Consider the following 10,866-nt stretch of genomic DNA (forward strand, 5'->3'; position numbering starts at 1 on the left):
ATTATTTTACAAATGATACACTCAGATATTCGGGGAAGTGGAATATCTTCAAGTATCATTCCAGGTAATCCACTGTAGGGCGGAGGAGGGGACGAAAGCGCTAGAGGCCGGGACGTATGATGAAGGGGAGAGGGCAAATTGAATTTAAATTCATATATACCCTCGGGGTTAGGGATGAGAGACAGAAGGAGCGTGCTGAATAAAAGAGGCTGTCCGGGACACGCTTAATTCGGTGGCCATTCAAGGCGGGGGGAACCCGAGGCGGGGGGAACCCCTACAGCGCCGTGCGGGGACGCCGGGGACGTGGGGACACCCTACCTGGCCCGATGGCCGAGCGGGCCGCGGGCCCGACAGCCGGATCAGGGATTACGGGAAATCCCCTTAGCAGCGGCCGCCTCACCCCGCCGGGCCACGGCGCGCTGCGCTAGCGCCGCCAGGCCACGGGGTGGCCCACGGTGTGGTGGTCGGATCGGCCTGACGTCCCGCCTCAAAGTATCAGCGAAATGACTGGCCCGCCGCGCCTGCCGGCCTGACTCGCCCAAATGAAGGGACACCTTATTGCAAAACGGTATAAAGGGCCGCGTCTCAAAAGGGGCTGGGATTATCCGGGCTAGACAGCGCGCCATGTGCCTGGAAATAATTAAGGGTCTTTGCCCTTTGAGGTGCACGCGTCCCGAGGGCCTGGAGGCCTCCATGGCGGACCCGGGGCCGCGCAGGGCAGGGCCGGCAGGGCCGGCAGGGCCGGGGGACGTCCCCGAGGACGACATCTTGTCCGAATGACCGCCGGAGGGCCCCGTCCGGCCCGGGGCGAAGGGCCGAGTGGGCCGTGCATCCGGCCAATTTCGCCCCCGGCCCTTCCCTTCACCGTGGGCCTGGGCCCTGGACGCCCTTCGCAAAGGGTTCGCCGTCCAGGTGGGCATCATCGAGACGCCCGTTGTAATTAGTTCGGACACTTTCTTTTCCAGCAGCGGAGCCAAGCGGAGACAAGCGGAGCGCCGGCGCGCATTTGTTGTTGTTTGTTGTTGTTGTTTGTCTTTGTTGTTGCTTGTTGTTGTTGTTGCTGTCGAGTAATTCTGAACGGCCAGACGGTTTCGCGCGGAGGCACGACCGCGACGGGCGTAGCGCGCAGCCCTGCGATGCCGAGTAGTCACTCTCTCTCTCTCTCTCTCTCTCTCTCTCTCTCTCTCTCTCTCTCTCTCTCTCTCTCTCTCTCTCTCTCTCTCTCTCTCTCTCTCTCTCTCTCTCTCTCTCTCTCTCTCTCTCTCTCTCTCTCTCTTGCACCCCCGCCGCGGCGCGCCCCGCGAGTGCGACAGAGAGGGGGCGGACGCTCCGGACGCGGCCTGCGAGCATAATTGCTCCAATATGAGCGGCACGGCGGCGTGGCCGCGTGGCGTGGCGGCGACGCGCACGCACGCACGCGAGCCGCCCGGCCCGCTGTACAAGTGCCACGAGAGGAAGGATGGACTGTCGGGGGGCGCGGCGCGGCTCGGCTCGGCTCAGCCGCCCTTTCAGAGCGAGGGAGATAGAGGGAGAGAAAGAGAGAAAAAAAGGGTTGATGCGGAAGAGGGGTCGCGACCCGTAACTCAGGGCAGGCACGCGGTTTGACTGCCATAGGGCTAAACGGCCCGAGTGGCGCGAGAGCGACACGAATCGACGAGTTTTGTCGTTCCAAGGGACCTGGAATACCAAATTAGTCGCTACTATATTAAAAAAAAAACAACTATTTTTTATTGTATGACGGTGAAAGTCTTTGAAACGTTTGTAAACACGGAGTCATTGATGAAAGTCCCACAGAAAATTCTCCGCAAACGCGGGAAAGCGCGGCCGATTCGATGACGAAAATTTGTCGAGCCAGGCTGCTGAGCATTCAATTTCCCGCCGCCATTTCCTTTCTTTCACTCTCGGCAGAACGCGCTAACAACGCGCGGGCCGTCGTCCGGGCCGCTTGGCCATTAAAATAAAATTCGAATCCTCCTGTTTACCCCTGCCTGCCTGCCTGCCTGCAGTCTGGCTCCGAACAGCGGCACCGTCGCCGTCTCTCTCGCAGGGCGTCCCGCAGGTCCCGCAGTGCGAGGGAGACGGAGCGGCAGTGCGGTGTGCCGGCTGGCGAATCGAGCCGCCGACGCAATCCGACTCGACTGCTTGCTGCTTGCGTGGGGCAATCCAGAGCACTGAAACCCGAACCCCTTCTTCTTTCCTCCTCCCCCCCCCCCGCCCCCCCGCCCCACGTCGCGTCGGCCCGGGCGTGCTAATGTTCGCTGCAAAGGAAGGAAGGCGGAGCGGGGCGGGGCGGCCCGGCGTCTTGTTAGCCGGGAAGTGCGTAGCTCGGCGAAACGAAAGTGTACCTTTGCTGCGGTGTGCGTGTACACCGTACACTAACACTGTGCTCCCTTACCCGCCCCAACTCCTGCCCCCCTCCCTCTCACTCGGCCCCCGCCCTCCCTTAACCTTCCCCAAACCCCCTGGCGTCACACTGGGAACCACCATGCGTCTGGCGCCGCCGCGTCAACCACCACTACCACCAGGACGAGGTTCAAGGCCTCCGAGACAGCCAGTGTATATTTTGCCAGGGAACACCCTTCCCCCTCTCCACCCCACCCTGCCCCACAGCTTGCTACAGAGACCTCACAGCCGTAGTCATTTTGTCCTCAGTTATGCATAGAACACTCCCCTCAAAAAAAATCCGACAATTTTACGATGAATTTTTCATGCACGATTTGATGCTACCCGACGTCGATATTTTTCGGGCGGTGCGTCCTACTGAGTGTCCTTCTCACGGTCGCTGGAATCAAAGCCTCTAATTTCGAGCGCGATTTTTCGGCGCGAAAATGCAGTGTCCTCGTAACAAGCTGCTTGAAAATATGCGAATTTAAAGTGCCGCCGTACTTCAGGGGCGGTACGGCGGGGCGGGGCCAAGGCGGGGCCCGTGAATCCCGGACCGCTAATTAGACCAGGGTGGAGGGGCAGCCTTCGCGCACCCTGATCGAAAGGGTGACACTCACGGGTTTCAAGTGACACTTAAAGTGACACTTAGGGGCGTTAAAGTGACGCCCGAAGTGTGGCGGCGAGGCGAGGGCGAGGCGGGCGGCGCCCCGCTGCGGAAGAACTGCCGGTACTGGAGACTCCAGGCGCTGTTAGAGGTCTAGAGGTCGGCCCAAATTACACGCTGGAATGATGGCAATGGCGGAGAGAGAGAGAGAGAGAGAGAGAGAGAGAGAGAGGGAGAGAGAGAGAGAGAGAGAGAGAGAGAGAGAGGGAGAGAGGGAGAGAGAGAGAGAGAGAGAGAGAGAGAAAGAGAGAGAGAGCGGCGGGGGCTTCTCAGTGTCTCGGCGCTGCGGCTTGGCGCGGGCTTGCCGGCATTGGGCATCAGGCATCACTAAGCAATTAAAACTTTCCACCCTTCGCGCTTGGCGTCGCCCGCCGCCGATCAGGCCGCCTACACTGCGGAGTCCGTCGTCCGTCTCTCTCGCACCCGCGCGGGACGCGGCGCGAGAGAGACAGACGGGCGTCTTGGCGACGTTTGGTTTCCGTCGCGCCGCGACTCACGCCGCGCCGCCACGGTGTCGCTCACGACGGCGCGCGCACCTGACCCGGAAATGTGGCCCCAACTCCCCCTTCCCCCTCCCCTCCCCTCCGCTCGCGCTGACATTGGTGGCTCCGGATCTCAGAACGCGACACTCGGCTGCTCGAAGACCGTCAGCGTATTAACGCGGGCAAAGCCGCCGTCAGAGGCAGCCAGCACGCGAGAGAGAGAGAGAGAGAGAGAGAGAGAGAGAGAGAGAGAGAGAGAGAGAGGTGAACCAACAAGGCACGCAGGGCGCCTGCAGTGCAGTGGATAGGCCGTCCCGCGGCGCACGCACGTCCACAGTGTGCCTACCCGCTCCGCTGCAGGCGCCAAACATGCCCGTTGTTTCTTTTCGCACACCTCGCTCCCCCGCGCTACACCAGCAGTGGAGTGAATGTGTGCCTTTCTTCGGAGCCGGGGACCTATAGATGAAAACAAGCAGCTACTTGGAACTAAGGTTGGCCGTTTTTGGGCGGGTGCGAACCGACCCCGCTCCTTGAGGCCGCCCTCGGAATAGCTTTATAGTGTTTTGTTCCGGCGTGCCCAGGTGCATTTACCATTAGTCGGACCGACGGCTTTTTTCCTCCCTCCCTTCCCCTTGCCGCCCCCTGCCCCACTTACACACTTCGTTGTTATTATTTCATTCCCCTTATTCCGGTGGCACTCCTCGCGCGCGCGCGCCGCGGCCCGGTGCGAGGCTAGCGAGGCTGGCGAGGTGGCGGCGCGGAATTCAATAATCGCCGCAAATTGGAATTAAATGTCGCTAGGTTGGCAAGACGAGGGAGCGGCCGGCGCGGCGGCACGACCCGTCGACACGCAGGCCCGCCACACCGCCAACTCGCACGGAAATTCAATTTCTGGCTCGATGCGATGCAGGCCGTCCGGGCTTGAATTCACCGAGTGTGTCAGACCGCGCGGCGCACGCTTCGCGACAATAAGAAAGGCCGCGCTGCAGTCGTCGCGACCAACTTTTAATGGGCTTGTCGTCTCGCGAGGAGCAGACGCGTGAAGGCCTCCACAGTGGGCCAGAAGACCGGCGGACGCGGCCGAACTTGCGAGCCGAATTTTAGCTCCAGAGTCGCTAAATGGGACTCGAACCGAACGTGTGACCCCACCAATGGATTGCTCTCCGAACGAGGAATCCATTGGCGGGGTCACACGTTCGGCTGGACTTCAACTTAGCGACTCTGGAGCTCGAAACGCGCCCGGGATTTTGACCGCCTCCACCGATCTTCCGGCCCACTGTGCACGGCCGGACGGACAGACAGGCAGGCAGACAGACAGGCCGATCACAGCAGACTCACGCACACACTCACACGGGCGGCGTGCATTATTTCGGAGCTAATGATTGGAGGCCGTTTGCCCCGCCACCGTGCGCCTCGCCGCCCGGCAGGCAGCCTTGGCCTTGAGGCAAGTTCCCTCGCGGGGCCGAGGAGAGCCTGGAGTGCCTGGCCTGGCCTGGCCTAGCAGGGAAGCGCGCTTGTTTGCCTAGTCCAGGTGGCCCATAGATTATTTGTTCTACACCCTCCGGCCTCCCAGGCCCCCTCCCAGGCCGGGGCCTCCAGGGCCTCCAGGGCCTCCAGGGCCTCCAGGGCCGTCCCCCTGATCAAAGCGGGAGAGTGTATGAGCGGGCGGTGTTGGGGGAGGCCCTGGTGCTGTTGGCCGAGGCGGCGGCGGCCTTCTCCAAGGCACTGGTAAGAAGCAGGCGAGGGGTAGCCGCCGGCGGGCCCGAGGCCCGAGGGTAGGGTCAGGCAGGCCGGCAGGGCTGGGCGATGCAGGGTGCAAAAGTTGTGACGGACGGTGAGCGGGCGAGAACCAGGCCGCCCTTCGGACCTTCGTGATCGGAGGCCCGGCTTGACTTTTTGTTAGGGACTAGCGCCTTCTCTCTCTCTCTCTCTCTCTCTCTCTCTCTCTCTCTCTCTCTCTCTCTCTCCCTCTCTGAGGAGACTGCCATAGAGTTATGTAATTTGTGGATGGTCCCTGAAGGCCCTGCTGACTTGAAGAGGGTGAAGCGTGAGCTGGTCTCGGCCCCCACTGGCATACTAGTAGTCTAGGAAGGTTTGAACCGGCAAAGAAATCGTGAGCATGACAACGGCGGCTGGGTAGCTCGCCATCGCCTAGTATTGCTTTGGCGCCCAGTGGGGTAGGCAACCAGGTGGCTCGCCTGTGTGGCGGGCCTGCCTACCCCTTTCATTGCAGGCGTCACACCTCCACTGTGGGGTGTTGCCTTGCTGGCTCTGTGTGTGTGTGTGAGTGTGTGTGTGCGTGCGTGCCGCGCTCGCCCCTCAAAGTGTTGTGCCATGGTTTTGAAAACCACATGAGACGCAGCCGCCCCCTCTCTCTCCGTCACGCAAGCGTGCGCCACACTCACGCGCGCCGAAGAAGAGGAAGAGAACAGTACATGCACTCACTCGTCCATTGAAAGTTTGACGGAGAGAGGGAGGTGGGGGGGGAGGGGATGGAGGTTCGAATTTCCCCTCCCCCCCCCCCTTTCCCTCTGAGGCCGCACACATCCGAGCGCTGTCGCCGGGGGAACGGTAAACCCTCCACTGTGATGGAGCCCCGCGCTGCGCTTTTGCTCCGTGCGGCCACTTTTTGAATTAAATTCGCTTCCTTTCGCGCGGTGCGCGGCCCCGGCGCGGCCCCGCGGGGACGCAGCTCGCTGGGTTCGCTCTCTGCTCTCTCCCTCCCTCCGTCTCTTCCTCTCCGCCATCTCTCTCTCTCTCTCCCTCCCTCTCCCGCGCGCGGCGGGTTATTTGTTTGGCCGCGTCAAATTACCAAGTCAAATACCCCGTGGCCGAGGTGGCCCGGCCGGCTAGCTCGCAGTGTAGGCGATAGGCAGCAAGGCAACGCGTTCGCCAATCAGCAATCGTGCAAAAATTTTTAATCGAGAGTCTCATAAAAAAAATTCTTGTCACATTTAAACGCACTTCTTGATGCATGCGGAAGGGGCCTCTGGCCGACTGCTGGTTGGCTGGCTGCTGGCTGGCTGCTGGCTGGCTGGCTGGCTGCTGGCCCAACGCGGCTTGCACTGACAGCCCTGGCGCCCGAAGGCCCGAAGGCTTCATCGATGGATTACGGTGGAGTGGGGAATTAATAGGCGGCATTAATCTAAAACATCGCTCGCGCAGTCTCGGCCCCGACGCGACGCGACCTGGGGAATAATTGATTTCAGGTTGGAGGGGATCGGCGGGCTTTCATTTTCGGGGTCGCTGGTCCGTTTACGGTGTGGCGGTGCACACGCATGCTGCAGCGCTGCAGCCTTGCGCTTGGCGTCCCGGCTTATTGCCCCACTTCCCCGAACCTTGCTCGCATTCCGCACGGCGACACCCCCGCCCCTTCCTCAGCCCACAGTGGGCCAGACGACCGGCGCAGGCGGCCGAAAGTCGAGACGCGTTTCGAGCCCCAGAGTCGCTAAACGGGTCTCGAACCAAACGTGTGACCCCACCATTGGATTCCTCGTTCGGAGAGCAATCCATTGGTGGGGTCACACGCTCAGCTTGAGCCCTGTTCGGCGACTCTGGAGCTCAAAACGCGTCCAGAGTTTTGGCCGCCTGCGCCGGTCGCTTCTGGCCCACTGTGCTTCCAGCCGACTGGGGCACTGCTAATGCCGCAGAGTCCCAGGCAGTCCCAGGCAGTGTCTCGGAGCGAAAGGCCGCACAAAGTTTAGAAAAAAACTGAAAGGGACAGAAATTTGCGAAAAGTTGCCCACTTTTTGGAGAATGCGCCGCTTCCGACGCGTCGCGCTGCGTCGCCCTGCCTGCCTCACTGGCTGCAGGGCGCCCAGGCACAGCCTTCAGGGCCTTCGCGACGTTCGTGCCATTCAGATTCACTCGTCTTTGTGACCTCGGGCGCCTTAGAACGGCTCGGTCCGGCAGACTCATTCCGAGAGTCGTCTTGGTCGCTCCTTCTCTCTCGCACCTATACGGAACGCCCCTTGAGTGCGAGAGAGACGGAGCGACGAAAACGACTCTCGGAATGAGTCTGCGGGCCGCCGAGCATCTCTGCAGCTGGAGCTGGAAGCTTCGGCAGCCGTTGCCACTCCACCGTCTTATTCTGACCGCAGCCACCAGTCAAGCCCATTGCAGCCCCTAACTCAAATAACCCCGCCCCCTTCCCCCTTCCCCCCCCCCTCCCCGTTTCCGGCGCGCGCAGGCACTCGCGAAGAACTGCCCCCTCCCGCCGCATTATATTCAAGGCTCTGATGAAGAGCTGTTTAGGGTGCGTCCCCCGTTCCGCCCCCCTTCCGCCCTCACTGCCCCCCATTCCGCCCCCCCCCCCCCTCCCCGCCCCCTTCCCAGGCCTCTCTTTCTGGCTGCCGCCTACTCCGCGCCGCCTTCGCAGAGACCCCACTTATGCCTAACAACCCTCTAACTAAACGGAATTTATCACCGACCGCCACCTCCACCTCTTATTCCCGGACAGTTACCTGTATACTTTTCATTTTCTTACTTTTTTTAATTTTTTTCTAATTTTTTTTCCACTTATTTGTCGGTGAATAAAGCGGCAGTGGCAGTGTGGCAGCGGGGATGGCGCGAAGTCGTTGCGTTCTATAGCGGCGGAGCGCCTCCGAAGACCCCGCATTGCGTATGGCCTGAGAAACTAACGGCGGAGTACCTTTACTTTTTCATTGTGTCTGTGTGTGTGTGTGTGTGTGTGTGTGTGTGTGATCGCGTTAAGCAGCCAGGACGACGGGGGCCGCGGGGCCGCCGCTGCAGGCCGCTGGGGGGTTCGGACTTGCGAGTGTCGTGTTTTGTAATCCAGAGGCTTGCCGTCGGGCCCCCTGGCCACACACGAAGCCAGCATCCCTCGCGCTGCTGCCGTCGTGCGACTCTCGCAAAGAAGACCTTACAAGCGCGCTGAGAGAGCGAGAGCGAGAGAGAGAGAGCGGCGCATGGACCTAGCAAGCACTTGAGCCATGTTTTTTCCCTCGCAAGCAACCAGTTTAGGCCGCACTGTTTCTTTCTCCATTTTACTCCCTGTTCTCTCTCTCTCTCTCTCTCTCTCTCTCTCTCTCTCTCTCTCTCTCTCTCTCTCTCTCTCTCTCTCTCTCCCCGTGTCTCGGCGAATGGTTTACGTGCGGGGAATAGCGGGGCAGTCGCGCCGCACTGATCAGAGGGGGGCACGTACCGCTTGACCGGTGGGAGGGGGAGGGGGGATGGGTGCCCCGCTTTATGTGTTTTACTGAATCTTCCATGAGGTCTGGCGGTGCCGGGCGGTGCACTATCGGTGCCGGTCCGCCCCGCTCTGCGCGGCCCCCGCGGCCCCCACGCCCCCGCAGCCCCACGGCCCCACAAGTTTCGCTCTTTACCGGCGCCCGGCGCATTGCAAGGCTATCCGACAGATTCCCTCCCGCGCCAGCCAACAGCATATTCATGATTGTTTCCCCCCTCCCCCGTTTCCTGTGGCCCTCGGCAGCGACCTCTACGATTCCACCTCGTTCGTGGCGCTCTCTGCCCTGTTTGTGGTGGCCGAAACGTTAACCTAACCGTCATGTTTGATCTTTCAGGTGTGATCTTTTGATGGTAACTTGGACCGACCCGGACGCTCTCTATCCTCGACCCCGATGCTAATCCACCACCCCCCTCTGTTGCAGACCTGGACGTGGTTGAGGCCGCCTACTTCGGCCAGGCGGGGGGGATGGCGCGGGCCCTGGTGCTGCCGCCCCCCGGGCGCTCCCCCGCCCCCCCCCCCGCCCCCCGGGCCCCCCCCCCGGCCCCGCCCCCGGCCCGGGCCCCGGAGGCGCTGCCGGCGGCAAGAAGCACAAGAGCTGGGCCCTGGAGAACGAGGTGCCGCTGCCCGAGTTCCCGCCGCCCAGCCTGGAGACGATCCGGGCGCACTTCGCCACCCCCAACGGCACCGTGATCGTGGCGCAGACCGCCGCCACCGCCACGCTGCCCTGCGTCGTCAAGAAGCCCAACCTCGGCGCGGTGAGCGACGCGGCGACGCAGGGCCGGAGGACCGGTGGAGGCGGCCCGCATGCCGGACGCGTTTTGAGCTCCAGAGTCGCTAAATGGAACTCGAACCGAATGTTTGACCCCACCAATCGATTGCTCTCCGAACAAGGAATCCATTGGTGGGGTCACGCGTTCGATTCTAGTCCCATTTAGCGACTCTGGAGCTCAAAACGCGTCCGGGGTTTTAACCGCCTCCACCGGTCCTCCGGCTCAAATTCTTTTGTAAGAATTCGTACGAGATGTTGTATTTATCGAGAGAACTGAAGTAGGAAAGTAAAGTCGAATTGACGGGACGAGTTTGGCGTTCTAAATTCGCCGTGCAAACACACCTCGCACCTGCCACCTGCAGGCGCAGGTACGCGCAAACTCACGCACACACTCACACGTGTAATCATGCCACTTTTTTCTCTGCCTGTCTCCCCCCCCCCCTCTCTCTCTCTCTCTCATTTCGCTGCAGGCTTTGGTCATTAATTGGGTGCGCTGTGCCCGGCTGTGCCTGCCGGGTGCCTGCCGGTTGCCTGGCTGGGTGCTTCCGTCTCGCCTCGCCGACAAAATGAATTTGCACCGACCGACCCGTGTGCGCGCGCGTCTGACCTCGCCGCCGTCAACCAACAACAACAACAACACCCCGGGGCGACCGTCAGCAACAGCAGCCGTCGCAAAAACCAACACGCCCAAAAAATAAAAAAATTAATTCGAGGCCCAGCTCAAAACTGCGAGCGCGTGGGCGCTTAAACGCCGGGGCGGGGCGGGGCGGGGGGGGTGGGGCGATCCCCCGCTGGCCGCCGTCAAGGGCCCCGCGCCGCGCGCAGTGTGTTCACTATTATTCTGTTTGCACTGAACGGGGGCAAAGTTTGCTGCGTGCCTGCCGGTCACGCCGGTACTCTTTCTCCTACCCCCTGCCCCTGTCCCCCCCCCCCCTGCTTTTTGGCCTCCGCCATTTCGTTCCATTATTTCGCTGTTTGTTCTTGCGAGCGGATCGACTGCTCGTTCACTTATTGATGGCCAACAACAGCCTTGTTTGGACTTGATGAGTGAGAGTCCGATTCCGAGGAAGATCGCGTCTCTCTCTCTCTCTCTCTCTCTCTCTCTCTCTCTCTCTCTCTCTCTCTCTCTTTTCTCCCCTCTCTCTATCTATCTCTCTCTCTCTCTCTCTCCGTCCCACACGTAGGTTTTTCCATACACAACTCGCACAGTGCTGATACATGTATGCATTCATCCACCCGTACAAACTCGAAAACAAACTAGTGCCTCGTGCATCAAATCAGAAAAAAATGCGAACCCTTGTTTCTTCAAGAAATTTATATTAGATCCAAACTTTTTTTTTCATCATCTGCTAAGAAA

The sequence above is a fragment of the Thrips palmi genome, unplaced genomic scaffold (genome assembly GCF_012932325.1).
Source record: "Thrips palmi isolate BJ-2018 unplaced genomic scaffold, TpBJ-2018v1 HiC_scaffold_2, whole genome shotgun sequence".
NCBI lineage: Eukaryota > Metazoa > Arthropoda > Insecta > Thysanoptera > Thripidae > Thrips > Thrips palmi.